The 24,329-nt window shown below is 42.6% G+C and overlaps 1 protein-coding gene across 8 annotated transcripts in view; it reads right to left on the bottom strand.

Annotated features, from left to right (window-relative positions):
* The window catches only part of CPNE1 (copine 1), a 44,901-nt gene that overhangs the window by 6,684 nt on the left and 13,888 nt on the right, over positions 1-24,329 (bottom strand). The gene's annotated exons all lie outside the window — the stretch shown is intronic.

Here is a 24,329-nt window from a genome sequence, read left to right as displayed (position 1 = left end):
AAACCAGCGCTAACCAGACAACTCACTCTATTCCCAACACTGTTTCCCGAGAACCCCGATCTGCGAGACTGATGAATCTCACTCTGGTCCTTGAACTGGCCCTGGAGGAGACCCTAATCCTCTGCTCTTATTGCAGAAACTCCCTCAAACACTATGAGCCAAATACTATCAATAAAATCTCTTCAAATTTCCACTATGCTAGGCCGTTACATTCTGAGGTGCAGAGATGATTCCTCTATTGATTACACCAGCCTCTCTTCGTCATTCCCAACTACAGGCGCCAATAAGCTACTCTCAATAAGTGAACCACGATGATCTGATTAAAACATATCAGAGGTCAGGTGGAAGAGCTAGTACAGCAGGTAATGTGCTTGCCTTGAGGGCAGTCTGCCCAAATTCCATCCCCCGCATCATACAGGATCCCCCAAACTCTGCCAGGAGTGATCCTTAAGAACGGAGCCAGAAGCCCTGAGTACAGCTGGATGTGGACCAAAAACCAAACCAAACCCCAAAACTTATCAACATGCCAGATTAAGTCACGCCTCTGCATTATCCCTCTCATGATTTTCCATTGCTTAGAAACACGCGCAGTCTCCTGCCCCCACGCCTGGCTGTCCTCGCCGGGCCCCTTGGAGGGAAGCGGGTTGAGCTTTCCTCCCCGCCCCGACCAGGGCTCCGGCAGCCGAAGACCTCCAGGACCAGCCACCACCATGCTGAGACCACTCTCCGCACACATGAAGTTACTGGCAGAGGGACAAAGCCACGCGGGTTCCGGGGCCGAGATCTCCAAGCCTACTCGGATTGGGGCCGAGCATCCTCCACCCAGATCCTCCAAATTCCAGTAGGCGAGGGTCACACTCACCAACTGGCCCCCTGGCGCCGTGTAATCCCATCAGCGGCCAAGACTCAGAGACTATAAAAACCAGATCCCGGAAGAGAAGAGTGCAGTCTTCTGCCCCCGCGCCTGACTGTCCTCGCTCGCCGGGACCCCTTGGAGGGGAGCGGGTTGAGCTTTCCTCCCCGCCCCAACCAGGGCTCCGGCAGCCAAAGACCTCCAGGAACAGCTACCACCATGCTGAGACCACTCTCCGCACACATGAAGGTACTGGCAGAGGGACAAAGCCACGCGGGTTTCGGGGCTGAGATCTCCAAGCCTACTCGGATTGGGGCCGAGCATCCTCCACCCAGATCCTCCAAATTCCAGTAGGCGGAGGTCACACTCACCAACTGCCCCCCTGGCGCCGTGTAATCCCATCAACAGACAAGACTCAGAGACTATAAAAACCAGCTCCCAGAACTGCGCGGCCGCATTTGTGGCCGCGCGACATCTTATTATCTCATTCCTACTTTGGACAAACTGGCAGGCTACCGAATGTAGCCTACCCACACAGCAGAGTCTGGCAAACTCCCCGTGGCGTACCCAATATGCCAAATACCAGTAACAATGATGGGGCTCATTCTCCTAAAGAGCCTTGAATATAATCTCAGGGCTAGGATGAAGGAGACGTTACTGGGGCCTGCTCGAGGCAATCGATGAATAACAGGATGGTCGTGATTCGTGATAGAAACACGCAAACACAGGGATGGAGAGAGAGAACAGGGGCTAAAGGCTTGCCTTGCACGTGAACAATCCTGGTTCAATCCCTGGGCACTGCATATGGTGCCCACAAAACACCAGAAATAATCCTTAAGCACATAGTCAAGATTAAGCCTATATACCACCCAGTATGATCCAACACCACCCTTCAACTCACACCAGCCCCCAAACACACACATACAAACACAAATCCAAATTCTACCTTGGCTTACAAGGGTTAAAAGATCTAGCTCTCTAACCCTGATCTCAAACTGCTCTGGGCCATTTTGGTTTACACAGTTCTACTTGTTTGCCATTCCTTGAAATACCAGGCATGTTCTTCTCTCCTACTTTACTCACACAGCTGCCATTTCCTCATTCCAGTTAGGACACATGTTCCCAAGTTTAGATGGCCTGTCTCTCCCCTTTACAGAAAAAAAAAATTACTCAGCACCCCAAGCCAGAAATCTACCTTAAGAAAAAAAAATGCAAACACCTCACAAATGTACTTGAGGGCACTATGGTCCCCTCCATGCTAGCAGGCCCTGAGGAACAGCATCACCCACTATGAGAAACTCTGCTCTAGGGCTATTCAAATTCAGCTTCAAAGGCCAGGAAGAGTTGCGAGGACTGGCGTGTGCGTGGGATGTACTAGGCTTTGAGCTCGATTCCTTGGGTGTAGCCCTCATGGTGCCCAGCACCACTGGGGCTGAGCAGCAAACCTTAGGCCCTCAGAGCTGGACTGGGTTTCATTAGGAATTGACCCCCTTATGCCCTCTCTTGCTAAACAGAGCAAAAAATTGAGGGCCAGAATGATGGTACAGCAGGTGGGGTGCTTGCCCTGTATGTGGTCAACCTGGGTTCCCTGAGCATTGCCAGGAATAATTCCTGAATGCAGAAGCAGGAGTAACCCCTGAGCATAGCCGAGTGTGGCCCAAAAACCCAAAACGAAACAAAAACCACTGCCATCTTCTTTATTAGGAAGACTTTTTTTTCTTGCCTCTGTAAAATTTCAATCCTACAGTCACTAAAGAAACTCCAAGTTCTTTCTCCTGCTTTCTTTGTAGCATTTACCTAATAGACTATATATTTATGTTATTCATCTCCACCACTGAAATGTAAACTCCACAAGGGAAGGGACAGTCAACTTTAATGTTCTATGCTCTACCCCAAGGTCCTAGACAGAAAGCTGAAAGATCATCTCCAGCCTTGGCTTCCCGTCTCACACTTATCCAAATTGATGGCAATCAAGTGGTGCCAAGCTTCCTGGATACATCCACTTCTCTGGAATAACATGGCTTCCCCCCCTCCTTTTGGGTCACACCCAGCAATGCTCAGGGGTTACTCCTGGCAGTGCTCAGGGGACCATATGGGATGCCAGGGATTGAACTCGGGTCGCCAAAGTGCAAGGCAAACGCCCTACCCGCTATCAGTCCGGCCCCATATGGCTTCTTTCTCTCTCTCCCTCTCCCCTTCCCACCCCCCCAATCCCCTCCAAGCAATTCCCAATTCAGGAGTTCCAGGGGTCAGTCTTAATATAACTCAGCCTAGCAGTGCATAGCTGCTAGGTCGGTGTTAGTCCAGGCATCCTCAGCAGTGCTCAAGCTTCTACGTGGTGCTGGGGACTGAGTCAGCTGCAAGACATGCACTGGGGCCCCTGAGCTCTCTCCCTCCCCTTACCACCCCCAGTATTTGCTGACACGGACAACCATGGAGACTCCCACATAAGCCCCTTCTAGTCACTATAATAACAACCATCTTCCAACCCTCACTATCCCTGAATCACCCCGACACAGACCACACACCAGAAGTTTAGACATGGTGCTGTCTCTCACCTGGCTTCCTGCTGCATTCCAAGTTTGCCAACCTCATATGGAGGCTTCTAGTGCCCTGAACCACCATCAGTCCTGTTCCCATCCCAGGCCACAGAGTCGTTTCCATTTTGGTCCTTCGGGGATGAACACTTTGGTTCTCTAGCTGAGATGCTGTTATCAAGCTTGGAATGACTCTCAGAATTCAACCTGCTTTATGACCTATCAGAGTTGCTTGAATTTTTTCCACTCTCAGCCCTTTTCGCTTGAGAAATGCAAAAGAAGTGAGTTTCGCCAAAAATACCCCCAGATTCATTTGAGCTTGTTTTTGGTCATTGTGTATTCAGAAACCTTCTACTGCTGCCAATGTTTTCACAACCCCCCACATTCAGTTACAGCATTCCAGTCTCTGCTTGCATGTACCCAATACTGCAAAACCAATCACATACATTATTCCACAAAAGTTCAACAGCTAGGCTGGAAATATGACACACTGGCACAGTACTTGCCTTGCAGTCTAAGTTTTGGGATTCAATTCCCTGCACCAGCAAAAATAGAAAAGGTTCTACTCCCTTCTCCACAAAGTCATACTCCAATCAAAGTCTACTGATTGATTTTACTTCTCAAACACTAAATTCCACTAACAAATGTACTCCCCCTCCTTATGAAAATCTATCTCATTATGGAAGTAGTGAAGGCCCCAGGGAAGTTTGGGGGCAAAACTAGTTTTCTAAATGTTGTTCCTGGGGCTGGAGCAATAGCACAACAGGTAGGGCGTTTGCCTTGCACGAGGCCGACCCGGGTTTGATTCCCAGCATCCCATATGGTCCCCCGAGCACCGCCAGGAGTAATTCCTGAATGCATGAGCCAGGACTAACCCCTGTGCTTCGCCGGGTAATACCCAAAAAGCAAAAGATAAGTAAATGCTGTCCCTAAGATATGGCTTGCAGACTCTTGTCCACTCTCAGCATCTCTTTGGAGATTTCCCCAAGGAAGGATCCAGAGCAGAATACACTTTTAAAAGAGTGTGAGCACAATGAACACCAAGTCAGAATTGGAACTTCATGCTTCTGACTTAACTTGGGGGGGGGGGGGTGATGGGGAGGACGGGGAGTTTGGGATGAGAGTGGTACTTCTTCAAGTTCAGCAACTTGCAGTGCTCAGGATCATGTGGTACTGAGGATGAAACCAGGGGCCCAAGCTTGCATGTGCTCCAGCCAGCTGAGTTATTTCCCCACTCTCTGTTTTTCGGCCTGAGGGCCACTCCAGGTGGCAGTTACTTAAATACACTCCAGACCTGTGTGCTTTTTCCCTGACCTCCCTTCTAGTTCATGTTCTTAGAGACAATGTTTGCACAGACATATAAATGAAGAAGTATTTGCTCTTATTTTATTATTGAGAACAGTGAAAGGGCTGAGACTTCTAAAAAGGCTATCAATAAGGTGGCAATTCAGTAAATTATGGCACATTCCAACAACAGAATGCCATGTGTCAGGTAGAAAACAATGAACATAGAACTATGTTACATTGACATCATATGAAAAAGTAGAAAGAGCATCAGTCCACTTTAAAATTAGAATTGTTAGGGACAAATAGTACAGCAGGCATGGCACTTGCCTTCCATGTGGCCAATCAATCTGGATTTGATCGTTGGCACCCCATATGGTTACCCTAAGCCCCACCAGGAGTAATCCTTGAGCACAGAGCCAGGAGTAACCCTGATCACTGATGGGTGTGGCCCCCCCATACAGAACAAGAATGCTCGGAGCTGGAAAGAATGGCAGGGTCTTACACATGGCTGCCCAGGGTTCCAGCCCTGGCACTCTCTATGGTCCCCTGAGCCCACCAAGAACCCTGAGTGCTGAGCCAGGAGTCAGCCCAGATCACAGCATGGCCCCAAAATAAAACCAAACCAAAACACCATCAAACTGTATATGCAGGAGATAGATAGTATAGTGGGCAAGACACTTGCCTTGCATGCAACAGAGCTGAGTTCAATCCCTGGCACCGCATACTGTGTCAACCCACCCCGAGTATTCCAAGAGTGATCCCTGAGCACAGACCCAGGAATAATCCCTAAGCACAGCTGAGTGGTCCAGAAACAAAACAAAATCAAACCAAACGTGCTTTTGTGTGTGTGTGTGTGTGTGTATACCACATATAGATATATAATTTCATACACAAACACAGACATGAAAAAATAGGGGACTCCAAACAAATGCAACTTTTAAGCACATCCGGTGGGGAAACAGATGAGGGCCAGAGAGAGAATAATACAGGTTGGATTTTATGGGGCCTAATCGTTTTCTTTTTGATCCCCCAGCACTGCTGAGCGTGATCCCAGAGCATAGAACCAGAAGTAGCCCAACATTTTTTATACCACCCTCCCGCCCCGACAATTTTACTTACATTCCGTACACTTCTGTAATTGTTTCAGTATTTATACAGTTTTATTTTGGTGGTTTTTTTTAATGGGATCTCCCCTATCTCCCAACTACATCTCAAGTTCTTTTGACTAACTCGTACGTCTCTGCTTCCTGACCTAATCAGTTCTGCGCCCTCACTGGTTCCCTTGGGCCACCCACCTAGCTAGCCTTTCTGCCAGTTTCTGAGTATCTGCCCCAATCAGAAGCGCCAAAGAGCTGCTCAGAAACCTTAGTTTCAGAACCAAACTCCATAAGAGAGTGCTGGAGAGAGTACAGTGGGTATTGGACAGAGTACTGGGTACAGTGGGTAATTCCTTCACATGTGGCTGACCTGGGTTCAATAAGCAGAACCCTATATGGTCCCCAGGCTCTGCCAGAAGTAATCCTTGAGTGGCTTGGAGTAAACCCTGAGCACTACCAGGTATGTATGACACCCAAAAGGGAAAGAAGTAGAAAAAGAGACAAGTGATAATACAACATGTATGACGCTTGCCTTGCACATGGCCAACCTGGTTCATTTCCTGGCATCCCCTATGGCCCCTGGGGTACTGCCAAGAGTGATCCCTGAGCACAGAGCCATGAGTGTTCCAAAACCCAAGAAATAAATTCTGTGGGAGTGAAACTTGCAGCACCATTCTAAAGACCACTGGGCACAACAGAACCCAAGAGATGTTTAACAGGGTGATCTTACAATCCCAGTTCAACATCCAAAGCTCCTTCCATTCACTCTACTTCCTCCCATAATGTTACCCAAACATCTAATCATCTAAAGCTAGTTTTGGCTCCTCACACACAAATGCTGGTATCTGATCTTCCCACCTTGTAAATGCCTTGTCTTCTGAAATTTTGCACAACAGTATTCCTTTATGATGCCGTGCTCATATTCCCCAGGTAGGATTCAAGATCTCTCATGCGGGTAACAGTAAACACACTTTTGTGCTTATTAGACAGAATAAATTTTGCATTTATTCACTAAAATTCTCAGTTTCCCAAAGCCATAAGCAAACTTTGACACACACAAATGGCTGTTACAACCAAGGTGGTAGGCGCCTGCTTTTCAACCTTTCTACCCATGGGCCAGGACACATCCACAAACTGGTAGTTGAAGACCTCTGGGTTAGAGCACATGCTTTATCAGAGGAAGAGCCAGTCCAATCCCTGAAATCACATAATCACCTAAGTACAGTCAGCAATAGTCCCTGAGCACCATCAGGCACGGACACAACAAACTCCAAAATTTTAAAATCCTGGGCTGGAGCGATAGTCCAGCCGGCAGGGTGTTTGCCTTGCAACGTAGCCAACCTGGGTTCAATCCCTGGCATCTCAGATGGCCCCCTAAGCAACTGCCAGGAGTAATTCTGAGTGCAGAGCTAGGAGTACCCCTGAGCAAGTAACCCCTGAACATCGCCAGGTGTAACCCAAAAAATGAAAATTAAAAATATCCTGAGGACGAAAAGTCCTTACTGTGATGGCCAACAGGCCCTTCAAGATCTGACTCATATCAACTAATCATCCAGATACCTGCAAATGTCAGGTTTAATTTCCGACTTAGATATACACATCATCAATATTAACCAGGTCTTCTGCGCTGCCTCTTCCAAGTGAATATACATTTCAGGAAATAAATGGATTAAAAGAACCATGTCTGGTGCCTCAAGTTTGTATCTTTCTTTGTTTGTTTTGGTTTTTGGATCACAGCTGGCAGAACTCAGGGGATCATAGCAGGTACTGGGATCAAATGTGGTTTGACTGTGTCCAAAGCAAGCACCCTCACCTGTACTATATGGCTCTGGCTCTATGTATCTTTATATAGCACCTACACTAGACTAAGTATCCAGCAAAAATGTAGCAACTTATCAATGGAATGTTTATCCTTGTTTTATGGTGACTTTCATAATCTAATGACTTCCTAAAACTGGGACTGGATACCAGAAATAATGTGCAAGCAATAATACAGAATAATGCAAAAACACACAATACTCATAACCATTCGCTAAATGGTAAACATGCTTTTGCTTAATTCAAACCTAATATCCAACAATAAACCTTTCCTGTCCTGATATTATGCAACTTTAAAATGTAAGTGCAGGGGCCCAGAGGAAGTACAGTGCACTTGCCTTGAATGGCATCAACCTGGGTTCAATTCTCTACACCTCATAGATCCCCTGAGAATGAACAGGAATGATCCCTGATTGCAGAGGCAGAAGCCCTGAACACTGCTTGGGTATGGCCCCCAAATTTAAATAAAAAAATACTTAAAAAAAAAAAAGTAAATGTGGATTCCAACAATGCAATATTCAATGTTAGTCAATTTAAAAGAGGGCTAATTAATTGAGTCCTATACTTCTTCCCCAGCTGGGGAGTTTCTCATCCTTCCCGTTTTACTTTACAACAAACACATTTTTAAACAGGGTAAAATGTTTGTTCAGATGCTTCATAGAATAAATGCTCAACAATAGCTATAGTTAACAGGGAAATTAAACTTTGGACATTCTATTTTAACTATCACAGTGGTTAAAAGTACGACATAAATTTCTAAGAGCCAAATGTAGGCAGGGAAATTACCAGTTTGGAAACAGTCTACCAACAATTAGAAAACCAAACATATACCTAAGTCCAAGCAATCTCACGCCTAGACCTCTTAGCCAAAAGAAATTAAAATACATCCCCAAAGATTTGAAAATTAAGCAGCTTTACTCATAATGGCCAAAGGTTTCAACAACAAGGTGTTCATTAATAGAATGGTTAACTCTAATCAACGGAAAGAAACTATTAATATCTGTTACACGGATGAATTTGAAGAATAAAATGAATCATATTTATGAAGCCTTAGAACAGAAAAAATTAACCTTCACTGTAACTATAATTATTGTACTGTCTCCATGGGAGAGGCAGGTATTAAACTGAGATGATACAGAATTCTGAAAGGGGAAGCCCAGTAAGAGTCAAACTCTTATTACCACCAAGTGGTGCACTTAAAGTATAAAATTAAAACCAAAGAGTATATGCACACAACCCCAAATCCATTAAGAGTGAACCCAAGTTATGTTGAAACGTTTAGGGGTGGCGTACATTTGCAACTTCTCTAAAATAAACCAACAAAGAAAGATTACAGAAAAAATTAAAGTGGCTTGGTTAATGGCTAGATATGCAATAAAGAAAAAAAACAATTTGTTTGGGGTGGTCAGCACCTGGTTGGTGCTCAGAAATTTTCCTAGCAGTACTTGGAGGGCCATAAGGAATGCTGGGGATCCAGCCTGAGTTAGTCACTTGCAAGGAAAATGTCCTACCCACTGGACTATTGCTCTGACCCCTGCAAGGAAACAATTCAAATTGTAGCACCTAGCTGGTGGATATATGGGTATTCACTTTTTTTTCTCCATTTTTCTGTTTACAGATGTCATTATTAAATATCTATGGGAATTGTAATGAAGGACTATGGGTTTATCTCTAGTGAGGACTTTGGTGTGAAGCACCAAAGCATTTGCCATAATTATCTGTGATGAAGACATTATAGGCAACATCTGGAGCTGCTTTTTCCTCACTCATGACTTCAAGATGGCCAAGAGACGCTTTCCGGTATAAGCCAAACACCTGAGCAGACCTAGCTTCTTATGATAGGTCTCAAATTCTAGTGGGCTCTTTTATAGTCTATTACTTTTCCCACTATTTCCGTACAGTCAAGCTAATTGTTTCTTTATCCTGGGGCTGAAGCAAGCTTGTCTGGCACATGAGCAGACCTGGGTTCAATCCCCGATATCCCATATGGAATTCCCGGTATACCACTAAAGAACGATTCCTTAGTGTAGACCCAGGAGTAACCCCCAAGTATCAGCAGGTGTGATCAACAACAAAAATATTTTAAAATTAAAACTAAAAAAGCTTCTTTGACCAGACTAAACTGCCAGAATGCTATTCATAAGTGTTCCTAAGTAAATGGGGGTTAGATTCCAGATCTGTTATTCTCTCACTGTAATTAGCAACTTGAAAAAAGTAAATCTTGTGTAACATGCCTTACACATGTGACACTCTAGACTAGATCCCTGGCACTGGGGCAAAAAGAAAAAGATGGAGCAAACCCGGAGATGGGTCGTGGCTAGGTAGCAGAGCACTTCATTTGCATGGGTGAAACCCTGGATTTGATTCCCGGCACTAACAGGTAATACCAGGAGTCAGTCTCCACTGAACACTGCTGGGACTGGCCCCCAAATAGAAACAGAAAATTCTAATTTGCAATCTTCTATCCTTTAGGAAATATTCCCTTTAAATTTTCTAAAGCGGGGGCTGCAGTGATAGCACAGCAGGAAGGACATTTGCCTTGCAGGCAGCCTGCTTGGGTTCAATTCTCAGCCTCCCATATGGTCCCCCAAGCACCGCCAGGAGTAATTCCTGAGTGCATGAGCCAGGAGAAACCCCTGTGCAATGCCAGGTATGACCCCAAAAAAATTAAAAAAAAATTCTCTAAAGCAAGGGGGTCTACTGACTTTACTCATATTGTTTATCTTAAAATCTAATCTATGGGGGGAGGGAAATGAAATGATAGTTCAACAGGTAGGATGCTTATCTTACATGTGGTCAACTCGGGTTCAATCCCTGGGATCGCAAGTGCCCTGAGCACTGCCAGAGTGATCCCTGAGAGTCACCAGGTAGGCCTACACCCCCACACACACCAAAAATAACCTATCCCCACAGCCAGCTGGAGCACAAGATTTGCATGTGGGGGTCCAAGGCTTAAACACTGGCAACACAAAGCCCCCTGAGCACTGCTGGATATGATCCCTCCAAAAAAAAAAAAGAAATTATCCATAACCCTATTCAGAATCTAAATCTTTTATTCCATGCTCACATGACTCTTCTGATATCCTCAGACGTTTACTTTCCCACAAATAGTCATTAAAAGTAATTCTCACGGAACCTTCAGCCTCCTTTCCAGGATAGGATCTGTATTTTCCAAAACAATAATAAGGGCCATATTTCAGTGAGTCAACTAATAAAAGTCTATATATTCTTTTGGTTGTGGTGGGAGCCCTTTCTGCGCTTTTTGGAACAGCAAAACTTGCTTCTAGATATGTCTCCACTGCTCTCCCTTATCTAATTTATCTATTTCTGAGCTCAATTCTCTCCAGTCTTCTCTACATTTCAGTGTATGTGCTGCCAAACCAAGCACCAGCTTCCCATTTTGACGCCAGGGGCCTTCCCTATTTCTCATTCAGGAATCTATCAAAATGTGTGCCTTGTTTATTTACTTGGAAGTCACTCATTTCTCCTACTAGAGAAATACACATACTCAGGAGACCAGAAGAAATCTTGTTCCCATTTCAGTGAATCCTAAAATGTAGTTAAATAGTAGGGTTTTTTCCCACTCTGGAGAAGCCGGTGTGTCTCTTGGACCATGTTATCTTTGTCTTTCCCCTCATACTACCGTCAGTAAATTTCTTTCCATAAAACTATTATTCTACTTTTTAAAAAGTAGATGGCAAATATCCGAATTAGCAACTGTCAGGAAAGCAGTGATAACTTAAGGGTCTTCAAAAATAACGCAAGTCTAGCACTGGCCTATTGCTGAAGCGACTGAGGGCAAAGTAATAATCTTACTAGAATACATAACACACTGGACTGAAATGATAGTACAGTGGGTAGGGCACTTGTCTTGCATGTGGCTGACCTGGGTTTGATCCCTGGAACCCCATATAGTCCCCCGGACCCCACCAGAAGTGATCCCTGAGCACAGTCACCCCTGAGTAAGTCCTGTGCACCACTGGGTGTGACCCCCTACATATATATACACAAGACTAATTTTTAACGTGTCCTTTTTTTATTATTATTACACCTGGAAGTATTAAGATGATTCCTGACTCTGCACTCAGAAATCACTTCTGGCAAGCTGGGGGGGGGGGGGGGGGGGAACATATGGGCTGCCGGGGATGGAACCCAGGTCAGCTGCGAGAAAACCAAGAACCCTACATGCTGTACTATAGTGCCAGTCTCTGCATACCTTTATTTTGTTGGTTATTCAGTCACACCTGGCAACGACCAGGGATTACTCCTGGTGGGGCTGGGGGACCATGGTGGGGGTCAGAGATCGAATCCAGTTTGGCCACATGGAAGGCAAGCACTCTACCTGCTGTACTATGTAACTCAAGCCTCATCCTTTTCACTTGGTGCTATACAGAAATGACAAACAGTATATATGGGCATATCCCCCCACCCCCCCAGCTATTCTTCAGAGAAACCATACACGCTCATTCTCTTTCTGAGTGGGGAAGGAGTAGTCCCAGCAGGGGTTAGGCACTGGCTCAGTGCTCTGAAGTGACTCCTAGAGGTGAGAGACCATATGCAGTACTAGGGATCAAACCAGAGTCAGCAGAATACAAGACAGTTTGACCCTGTGTAAGTTTCAACCAGAACTCAGGTACTCTCTCAGCGTCTCTAGAACTTAGTACTGTAACTGAACGCTATTCCTCAAAGTTCCTTAGCAATCTGCTAAAATGGGCAAGAAAACGGACATTTCCACACAATGGCCTTAATCCGGCCAACCCATTAATGATACTATTATAGACCTACCAGAACATTTGCTTATTTTTAGTTTAACCAAAACACTTCCTAAAGCTCCAGTCCCTTAAGCATTAAGTGCGGCACACTATTGATTTTTGGGGGGAACAACAAGAAGCGGTATTCAACACTTCCTGGCTCAGAATCAGGGGTCACTTCTAGAAGTATTCAGGGGACCACATGTGGTCCAGGGTTGGCCACATGCAAGTGCAACAATCTTGTCTTATCTCATTAACCCCCCATTATGAATTTCTCAAGATTTATGTGGCTTCTGTTAAGGTGTTTAGTACACTTTTGCTATTAACAGTTAGCACTGGCTATTATTATCCCCTAAGTCTAGCTCTCTTCTCACTCTGCAGTCAATCCACACACTTTTGGATATGTCACAGCCTCTCTTCTGTCAGACAGCACAGACAAGCATAGACTTGAAGGAGGCTTACTGAGGTGTGTTGTAGCAGGTTTCTATATTTTGCAAGTACCAGCCAATTGTTCAATGACAGTGAAGGAAGTCTGTAAGCAGGTGGTCTAAGTTTTAAAAACAGCAATTACACAAACAATAATAAACATGAGTGCTTGTCCTCTCTAGCTAACTAGTTTGCCAGTTAGGGAATCCCAGTTTCTGTCACAGAGTAATTTGCTTTTTATTTTCCACAGTGTCTTTTTCCCTGCCTTAGGAGACTCTTACATTTGTTCTTCATAGATCTGAAGATAGATCATTCTCCTGCAGCCAGTTGGACCCTAATCCCAACTGACCTCATCAATCCTCCATACTGGTCTCTTAGCTCCACAAGGAAATGCACCAAGTTTCAATTCTATTTCCAGGCTGTGAAGAGGAACCGAGCATTCTAGTAGTGGCGGGAAGGGGGGAGGAAGAATCAGCCCTTCAACAAACCAAATCCACGGTCACACACCTGCTGCCTACCTTGGCAAGCTTGAAGCAGCTCAGATGCTGGATCTTGAAAGTCAGTCAGGAAGTTCTCCGTAAGTTCCCAAAGGGAAATGCACCACCCGTGAAATAACTCTTTTCCCGTAAGATCAAAAAAGACAAACGTTGTCCACCAGTATTTTTTTCATTCCTGCCCCCTCAAAAGACAGAATTTGTTATTTTTACCCTTGCTTCTTCCTATAACTCAGATATTCCCTAAATTTAAATCAAAGCCCCTAGAGCATCGGCTGGTGCTTTTTATTAAATATTTGTGTCATTGAATAATAATGTAATAGTGCAGGGGCTAGAGCGCTTGCCTTGTTGGCAGCTGATCTAGGTTGGAGCCCTGGCACTCCAGATGGTCCCCTGAGCCCTGGAAGGAATGATCCGAGCACAGAGCCAGAAGTCACCCTGAGCACTACTGCAGCCCCAAAACAAACAAAAAAGGCCACAAGAACAGCCCTCATAAATCACAAGCTGAACAAAATATGCAAATCCTTACCATAAAAGTACATGTCCTTAATTTATATATGACTGAGGGCTAATACTGTCTCTATATAATGAAAATACCAAGCAGAGATTTGGTTTAGATCTGTACACTACTAAGAAGTCTGGTTGCACACAGTATTTGGTAATACTATAAAGCTTAAAATGTACACGCTGACCAAAAAGTAAAAGTGAAGGGGCTGGAGAGAAAATACAGGACTTAAGGTGCTTGCCTTGAATGTTGCTAACCTTGGTTAATCCTAACACCACACAGTCCTCTAACCACCAAAGGTTGTGGCCCCCCTCCACACCCCCAATCAGGACACAAGCAAGGTGTGGAGAGCAACCACTTTTTAGGTCATGTCAGCTGACAACAAATCATTCTGAGGGGCCTCTAGACTTCCTGAGCGCCATCACTCCTGAGCATCAGTTGAAGCGGGGGTGGGGGAGGGGGTTGTTTCCATCTGGATTTTACTATGTTCTGTTTAGAAAGGTTTGAAACCAGTGCTTCAACTCCAATGTCTTAAAAATACTTATGCAACGTTGAACAACCCCAACCTGTGGGCTGTAGAGAGCTCACCAGTCTGGAGTACACTCTGCAGGCAGGAGGCTGGGTTCATTCCTGTGCCACATACATAGTCCTGATCACAGCCAGGCGTGACCACTGAGTTTAAAGCCAAAGCGTCCCCCAAACCTAAAGTCAGCAAACTAAACTAACACCAGATATCAAACGCAACAATCTGTTTCTTCTGAGATTCAAATATGTGGACAAAATAAAATACACGGAAAATATGAGCTTCCAGTGAGATAAATTCTAAAGCATTTTTTCAGCTTGGTAACCACAATCTATGTACTTACACAAAATCTCATCTGTTTCAAAATAAATTCAGGTCCGAGTAATAAATTCAGCCTGAGGCTGACCCGGTCTGCTCCTCCATACAGTTAAGGAAGAAAGAGTGGATCTGCTTTCCCAGCAGGCTCATTCCTATGACATGGCCTATTCCAATGGCCTTTTGTTTTTGTACCTTCCCCTCTGGTTAGAGACAGGCAAGAAACCACTGAAGGCCCCAAGGCTCTACCCCTGGACTGATCTGTTTACACTTTCTGTAGGCATTTAGCTCTTCTTTACCTGAACTTCCCTATCCATATGTAAAGTGACGATGATAATGACTTTACAGGGATATTCTAAATATTAAATAAGACTAACCATAAAAAGTACTCTCTGCTTAACAAGAGTAGGACCAAATTAGTTAACTTCTTTTTAACAAATGTTCTTAGGAAGATTCATCTGCAGTGTCATTACTTCCTGGGAAGAATGCCCTACTATCTGCTCCGAAGGATCTTAATTAGCAGGAAAGGAACCCATTCTCACAAGGGGCCAATTCTCCCAACAGTGTTTTCTAGCTGCAATGTGACTAAAGTCACAAGCTAAAATACAAAAGTAGGGGATGGATAGAGTAGTGGATAAGGTGTTTGCCTTGAACATGGCTGACGTAGGTTGAATCCCCTCCAACACGTTTCCTGGAGCACTGCCAAAAGTAAACCTGAGCATTGTTGGGTTAATCCCAACACAAAAACCGAGTATTCCCCTGCCAACAGTAGCTATACCAAAACTTGAGTTCAATTAGTTTTTTTTCCCTTAAGATTCAAATTCGGGGCTGGAGCGGGCAGAAAATTTGCCTTGCATGCGGTAAACCCTGGTTCAATTCCCAGAGTCCCATATGGTCCCCCAAGCATTGCTAGGAGTAATTCCTGAGTGCATGAGCCAGGAGTAACCTCTGTGCAACACTGGGTGTGACCCAAAAAGAAAAAAAAAATTCAAATTCATGGGCCAGGGGCTGGAGGGATAGTACAGTGAATAGGGCAGTTGCTGTGCACAAGGCAAACTCCAATGTCCAATCCCCAGCAGCCTATATGAGTCCCCAAGCCAGTGAGAAGTGATTCCTGAGCACAGGGCCAGAAGCCCTGAGCACAGCTAGGGGTAGTCCAAAAACAAAACACTGAAATTCAAATTCAGGGTCTGAAGAGTACAGGGGTCAGGGCTGGATAATAGAGTGCATATGGCGTTTGCTTTGCACGCATCCAACCTGGGTTGAATCTCCAACATCCTATATGGTCCCCCCCACCCCAAGTCCGTCAGGAGAGATCCCCAAGTGCTGAGCCAAGAGTAAGCCCTGAGGATGGTCGGATGTGGCCCGAAATCACAAAGAAAAGGGGTACAATGATTCGGGGGAGGGTTCCCTTGCACTTGGCCAACCCCAGTTCAATCCCTGGCACCTCATACAAACACCAGAGCACTGCCAGGGTCACCGGAACACTGCCAGGAGTGACCCCTGTGCACCACTGGGTGTCATCTCAAAATAAAACAAGGAGCCAGACAGACAGTACAATAAGTAATGTGTTTGCATCAGGCTGACCTGGGTTTGATCACTGACACTCCACATGGTCCCCCAACCCTCCAACTCACACATGAGTGCAGAGCCATGAGTACCGCTAGGAGTGGTCCCCCAACCCCCAAATACCACAAGAAACACAATATTCAAATTCAGATTCCCAGAAATAGAAAAGCTGGACTAATTAAATCAGTTTGGGTGGATGCAAATGATCTAATTTAATCCCATTTTGTAGAACACTGAAGCCAGAAGAAGAAAATGACAATTTTTGGGTCAATACTTATTCCATATACACCCAATTTAGCAACAGCACATACCTTGTTATATATACACATCAATCAGAAAGATCATCTGACCACTGAAAAAAATAGTGAAGCTCATGTGACCTCTTCCTACAATACTAACTTCATCGTTTTTGTCATACTCCGCAATGCTCGGTGGACCAAATAGGGTGTCAGAGATCAAACCCGGGTGTGTCATGTGCAAGGCAAGAGCCCTACCCACTGAACTCTCTCTCCAACCCCTAACAACACAAACTTTAATAAGCACTGTGCACACTGAAGATAAATCTGCATCCACCACATTCTCCCTAATTTCTGTCAAAACAGAAATTGATTCCACACTTGGAAGATTTCATCAAATTCCTAAATAAAATTTCAATAATGGGCACAAATAAAGTAAAATACAATTTCACTCAGCACAATGATTTACACCAAATATTTCAAATAACCTCTACTGGTGCCAATTGGTCCTACCCTACCCTACCCTGCTGGAATGTACATTTCAACTACATTTTTAATAAAATGTCTCTCTTGCCTATGTTATCTGAAACACTGAAACTTCCAAGCATCACACTAATAATGTGGTATCCCAAATGTGTAACGCAACCTATAGCACAAAGGAGATGAATAAAAAAGAGGCCATGGAAAACTATGTACTGTTTTGTTTTGGGTAATGACACCCCACAGTGCTCAAACTTCCTCCTGGCTCTACATTCAGGGACTGCTCCTGGCAGTGCCTGAGGGACCATACAGATGAAAGGGATCAAGTCTGGGTCAGCGATATACAAGACAAGCATCCTGCCCACAGCACTTTTTTTTAAAAATTTTTATTAGTGAAACACCATGAGGTACAGCTGTAGACTTACAAATTTTTGTGCTTGGATTTCAATTACAGCACTTTTGTTTTGATCCCAACTCTTACGTGCTGTTTACAATGCAAGACCCAACACTAGACTAAACCCACTCGAAGTATATGAGATTATGTTAAGGAAGTTGAGAAAAAGAGGGAGAGGATTTCATAATCCACACAATTGGTGTCTTCTTAGGGGTCAGAGTGATAGCACAGGAGTTTGCCTTGCAGTCTACCGAGGGTCAATTCTCAGCATGCTGTATGGTCCTTCAAGCCCTGCCAGGAGTAATCCTTGAGCACTTCCAGGTGTAGTGCTCAAGGATAACCCCTCTCCAAAAAAGGCTATTTTAAGACTACTGCTTCTGGGGGCTGCAGAGATAGCACAGCAGGTAGGGCGCTTGCCTTGCACGCGGCCGACCCGGGTTTGATTCCCAGCATCCCATATGGTCCCCTGAGCACCAGGAGTAACTCCTGAGTGCAGAGCCAGGAGTAACCCCTGAGCATCGCCAGGTGTGACCCAAAAAGAACAAAAAAAGGCAGAACACAGAAATGGCAAGAAATCTGTTATTCAAAAGGGTAGTTCCTAACTAGTGGCTATTATATATTACAAATATCCTTACTTCAAAATTTACGTTGTGTTCTGAGTGAATTTATATAAATATACACTGGTTTCTATAAAGAGTACAAAGCGAGTATAGACTGAAATGTTATCATTTCAAATCTACTGGGCCTAATTTAAAAAATTAACTTGTCACTTGTTTGGGCCATTCCTGGCAGTGCTCAGGGAACCATATATAGTGCTTGCTGTTTAAACTGGGTCAGTTGTGTGCAAGGCACTTCTCACTCTCTCTCTAGACCTTATTTTTTTTTGTTTTGGTGCCACCTCAGGTGTTACTCCAGACTTGGTACATGGGATTCACGTGGTGTCAGAGATCAAATCCAGGCCTCCCGTGTAAAGCTTAAATCACTAGGCTTTAAACTATCATCCTGTTCCTTTCTAATGTAGTCACCAGAAATTTAATTTACAACACGTGACTCATATTTCTTAGTGCTTGACTACATTCAAAGGTCTCCAAAGATCAGACATAGAAGTGGAAACTGTTGTTAATCTGAAGTCGTGCTTGTCGAAGCAGTGGCCACTAGCTTACATATGGCTAATACTTGTATCAACACAGATGGGAACATTAAGTTCTACTGACCAGTCTAGAAGAAATGAAACTTCACATACTATAACTACAATTCTACTAAATTAATCCCCATGTAGAACTTCGTGTTGTCACTATGCATGTTAGTGGCTAAATAGATGGGGAAATTAATTCTGGAGTACTTGTGAACATCCGTCCTGTTAGAATGTTTATGTGGTACTTGCTGGTTAGAGAAAGGATCATTGAAAGATGTAAAAGGTTCTATCTTCTAGGCGAGGGCACCCCTAGAGCCCTCATCTAGATGCCCTACTGATTGTTCAGCTTAGTCAACTCAGGCTGCTGGAACCTCGGGCCATGCTGTTATGAAACAACTTCAGCGGCTTCTAGAACAAGCACCATTTCCATTTTAGTGCCACAATGCATCATTTAAAAAATTACATTTACATGTATCCTTAAAAACCTTGGTTAGATATCATTCTTCAGTTTTAATAACCAGCCAGTTTGTTGTATGAGTGCACCTTTTATCTAGGACAAATGCATTTAAACATTTTTACTAAGAGTCTCAAAGAACAGATCTCACACTTTACTTCCTTTTCCACAAATTACAGTAGTGCTAGGTGCACAACATTGTGCCCTTTATTTTTACTGTCGTCTTGGGGCCACACCTGGCAGTGCTCAGGGTTTTTCCTGGCTCTGTGCGCAGAAGACCATATGGAGTCAGGGATTGAACCTGGGTCTTTTCGTTCCAGTCCTGCTCAAATGTTTGTGATTAGCAAGGGATCCAACTCTGACTAAGCTGAATATACATGTAAAACTGTTAAAAGTTTGGCAGCAATGTTTCTAATTCAAACCTGTTGATCTGAAGATTATACATCATGTAAAGAGGACATGATCTTCTCTCTACTGTAATTCACTGGTCATAGTGGAGGATGGAATTAGCTTACAAGCGAAAATAAAAACTAAAAACCAGCATGAGTTGGTATGACTAAAGATCCTATTAAGTAGCTGAATTTCTTGATCCTTCTTTCCCATTCTCCAATGACTAATGTGGTTTCTTTCGGCAAGACATGCTTGTTATATTGGAGATGCAGCACAAATCCTTAGGTGACAAATATTCTTCACTAAGAATTATGAGTCAACTCACACCTTATCCCTACAGCAATTGGGAGGCCAGGACAACAAAGGCAGCAACGATGGGTAACATTTCCAGATTTGATTACCACCACTCTCTAACCCACCGTACTAATTTCATAGACCCAGTTAAAAGCAGAATATATAAGTGGGTAAAACGAGAAACTGGCAGCAAACTGGAGAAGTAATGAAACACTTAAGAGCAGCCTACATAGTTTTTGCCCAGAAAGCATTATTGCCTTGACTTTGTTCACACTGAACCATGTTCTGATGGCCATGGCTCCTATTTCCCCTGAGAGTTACCTCTCCCTCTCAACATGAAACAGCCAAGCCATCTATTGGTAAGGAAGAATGACCTCCAACTACAAAATCTCTATAGTCAAGTCCAGACATCCAGAACTGAGATGTCAACTCCAATGCTCAGATGGGTTTGTCTTGACGGCTTAATCAACATTTTTTACTGGACTACGGTCTGGGCCTGTGGACAGAATTTAAGGAATACTGATAAAGAGATTTTACAGAGCACCACCTACAACCTAGATTTTAGTGCTGCCTCCATGCCTGGCCCTGGAATGTCTGCATATGATCAGATGATGTTTTGGCCCCATAGTTTCTTCAATAAAAAAATGGTCACACTAATTGCTCACTGCTAGTTATCTTGATCCAGAAAAAGGAGTCACATTTTTAAAAACTTTTTTGGTGCCACCCAGCGATGCTCAGGGGTTACTCTTGGCGGTTCTTGAGGGACCACATGGGATGGTGGGGATTAAACCTGGGTCGGCCACGTGCAAGGCAAATGTACTACTGCTGTACTATAGCTCTGGCTCCAGGAGTCACGTTTTGAACCAGATACTGGTGAGATTCTCTAGGTACAAAGTATTCTAGTCATCAAGAGCAAATACAGGAGCAGCAGTCAAGTAATATTTATATGAACAGGCACCAATAAGACGTGTGTTTTGTTTAAGGTGCATTTTTCATAAGTCACCACATCATTGGAAAATTGTGCCATCAACACAGATGACTGCACAGTATATTGTAAAATATTGTAGGCAAAATATTCTGGGAATATTTTATAGTAAATTCATGTGTTATGACTTTATGCTAAAGATAAAACTGAAATCAAAGAATTTTTTAAAATAAAATTCCCATTATGGATTCTACCACAGGTCACAAAAGCTCAACTCTGAGAGTCAAGTAGAAAAGGCATTGAAAAATAACCGATAAATTAAAATGCAGAAAAATACACAATTACAGGAGTGATCTCCTCTGAGCTACAAAAGATACAGTATTAGCAGAGCCCACCACTTTAACAGGGTAAAGAACATTCTGGGTAGACTCTATGGTAGATTTGATTTTACCCTGTAATTTTTCAAATACCCAGTTAACTGTAAATTTAGAACACATCAGCTACATCCTAATCGTCTAGTCTAAACCCTCTAAAACAAAGTGGATAGGCAAACTCAGGCTAAACCTTTTACATGATACAGATAAATATAATAAGCATTTCCCAAAAGTTTTAAAAAGAACAGTCTACTAATTTCTCTCCAACTCTAATTTAGATTTTTAAACAAGAATGAGTTCATGGAAAATTTTCATTTTTAACCTTTTTTCTCAGAACTTGAATAAATTTGTGACAAAAACATCAGGGTAATAAAGCATCAATATTTTTATTCTTCTATCCCCTTCTACATCTTTTATACCTCACATACTAATCCAACACAAGAAAAAAGTAAAATGGAAAAACTAAGTTTAACAGGTACCATGTGATTATCAATGTACCCTAGTAATATATTTCCCCACTTTCGAAAGCAACTGTTTTTTAAAAGAGCATTTCAAAGTGCCTTTTAAGACTATGAAAAAGTGAATCTTGTTTGCTTTTTTCTGAATCCACGTAACTAAATGGCTTGTCAACAATATACATGTAATATTTTTGTCTGAAAAAGGTGGGTATTACAGGTTTGACCTAGAATCAAGTTTGCTCCCTGCTGATCCACGTATCTTCTTTCCATATTTAAGCATTAGCAGACAATGTTTTAAGCAGCAACTGTTATCTCCAAATCACCAAATCCACCTTTCCAAAGGCACAAAACAGTTTTAGAAGTTTAAAAACAAAGATTACCAAGAATTAGAACTCAGTATTCTGGTGCAGTTGAAACATTTAAAAGCATCAGCCTGTTTTGTTTTATGTAAGTTTATTGAGAGATATTCAAGACCTCACCTTTATAGCTAAAACTTCTGCTGAATAATGCCAAGGCAGTATCTGCTGGCAAAACTGTGGTCATACTGGCAATGCTTTATTGTGTTTGGTCTTTAGAGTTTGTATTACTGTATAACAGCCAGTAAAAAAACAATTAAATCTGGCAATTTTTTCAAGAATGGGAAATGACTGTTAAAAGGAAATACTGCCAGAAATTCTTAGTGAAGGATTTGGCCAGTAGCAATTTTTAGTTTCTTTACTTGATTTTTAGTGTTCTTCAAAGTGATGAGTGGATTTTAAACACTTGGCTCACACCTGTAAACAATGACAAAATCCAGTAGGGGGTTTTTGATTAGGGCTCTTGGGCATTACTGTTTTGATTTTTTTTTTTTTTGAGCCACACCTGATGGTATTCAGGACATACTCTTGGCTCTGCACTCACAGATCACTTCCAGAGAGACTTGGGAGATTATTATGTGGTGCTAGGGATGAAACCCAGGTTGGTCCCGTTTGAGGCAAGTGCCCTAACCCTATGCACTATTGTTGTGGCCCCACACTCATGCAAGGTTGTTTCCACACAAAATGTATGTATGCTTAGTTGCTTAGTTTAATAAACATAGATTTTGATCCAGCTGAGATAAGATAGGCCTAATTGCACAACACATTACTCTGATATTGTGAACTAAAAGTTTCCTGATGTAATATTCATTGTTGGTGCTTTTGACAACTTGAACTACAAAGCTAGAAACTCTATTTCACTCTTAGCAATGTTGCATTGGGGGGGGGGGGAGCCCCTGGTGATTGTATATCCAAACTACAGTGTAAACAATAAACACACCTCTAAATGTTGCTTATAAACTAAATATTTCACTAAAGTTCATAAGTTTACAAATGTGCTTATTTATAAAATACATTTTGCAGATTTCTATAATCCTTTAAAATAAAACAAAACCGGGGGTGGAGACAAGGAAAAAATTAAACCTAATGAAAAAGATTCTCTTCCATTAATGTCAGTCGCCAGTTGCCAAAAACACAATAAAATTTACATCAATTTGAAAATATCATGATAGGGTTTACAAATGCACATAACTTTTAGCAAAGCTTTACATATCCTTCATACTATACAAATCAAATAGGAAAATAAATTTTCAACCAAATCTATTTTCTTAAGTGAAAATCTGCAGAGGTATATTTCACAGAACATATTGAAAAATTTTTAACTCAAACTCCAATGCCCAAAAGAGGGTGAACAGTATGCTTAGCAGTTACCACTGTTAATAAGTCTGAGATACAAAATCAAGTTCCAGAGGGCAAAGCATTTAATTACATTTCACAACAAGAAAAACACTGTTGTGATTCAACCAAATATGAAACATAGTTCTCTCCAATTTCTACACAATCCACTGTTTTTTAATTTATTTAATCTGATGAACAATAAAACCAACTTATCCTTTTCATTATTTTTCTAAGATGTGGTAGAAATAACAAAGTAGTTGTAATAAACTTTATGAAATATTAATTTGAATGTACGAACGTATAACCAAAATAAATTGTGAAAAGACTGAGTTTCAACCCATTTTTCTAAAATGAAAATATCTTTCCAATGGGAAAAATTAAATCTGCAGTCGAAATAAAGACTCCCAAGCAGTGCTGAAGTTTTTGTACTCTTGTCTTTGGAATGAGAAATGATTACTTAACAGAAAACTTAAAATAACAGCATATACAAATATTATATTGCTTTTTTAGTTGAGGCGGCATCATCTATGATCTGTCAAAGCAAGAATTTGTGAATTATCAAAAGATCTACAACACAGCCTTGTCTTCTTTTGAGAGCCAAAACACTCCTTAAACAAAATATCCTGTGCTATCAGTACTCTAAGATTGTAGTGATAAAAGGCTTTCCAAATCTTACCACACAAATGAAACTTTTGCCACTCTTAACTCTAATGCCATTCTACTTCAGTGTCCCACGACTTGCAACATCCAAAAGGCACTAAGTTTTTTTTCAAATATAGGGAGTATCTGTTTTTTAAGAGGAAGTCCCCTTTGTAAGTTCACTGATTTGTAGGAAATGTTGGGAATGTTTCAAACCAAGACAGAGACCCATGTGAAAGATAAAATTTGTTTTTCATGATCACCCTCCAATTTCCCACTCCATGTTTATATTGTAATATACTTTAGAGCATCTTAACTAGTAAGTGATCTTAAGCAGAGCCTTTTATAGCAGGCAAATGTTTTTATTACAGGACACTTATCAACCAGAACTCTCCACCCCCAAACAGGTCCTTCTGGCTTAGTGTCCTGAGTGCCACAGAAAAGTGTGAAAGGGCAAGGAGAATCAATTCTCTCCCATCTGCAGCTATGCTTGTACTCTATATGAAGATCTTTTGTAAACCGGCTACTGATCAAACAACCAGACCAAAGCCTCCAAGGAACAGGAAAGCTTTTCAATCTACCGATCAGCCTATGGATCCTTTGATTCTGTAATTTCTAACAGAACTAAGAGTTTTAACTTTAAAGCTCAAGATATAATAATGCTCTTTCTTATGAATGGGC

This window comes from Sorex fumeus, unplaced genomic scaffold (genome assembly GCF_029834395.1).
Source record: "Sorex fumeus unplaced genomic scaffold, SorFum_2.1 ptg000044l, whole genome shotgun sequence".
NCBI classification, from domain to species: Eukaryota; Metazoa; Chordata; class Mammalia; order Eulipotyphla; family Soricidae; genus Sorex; species Sorex fumeus.
Note: the sequence above shows the minus strand (reverse complement) of the source record. Positions and strands in the feature narration are given on the sequence as shown.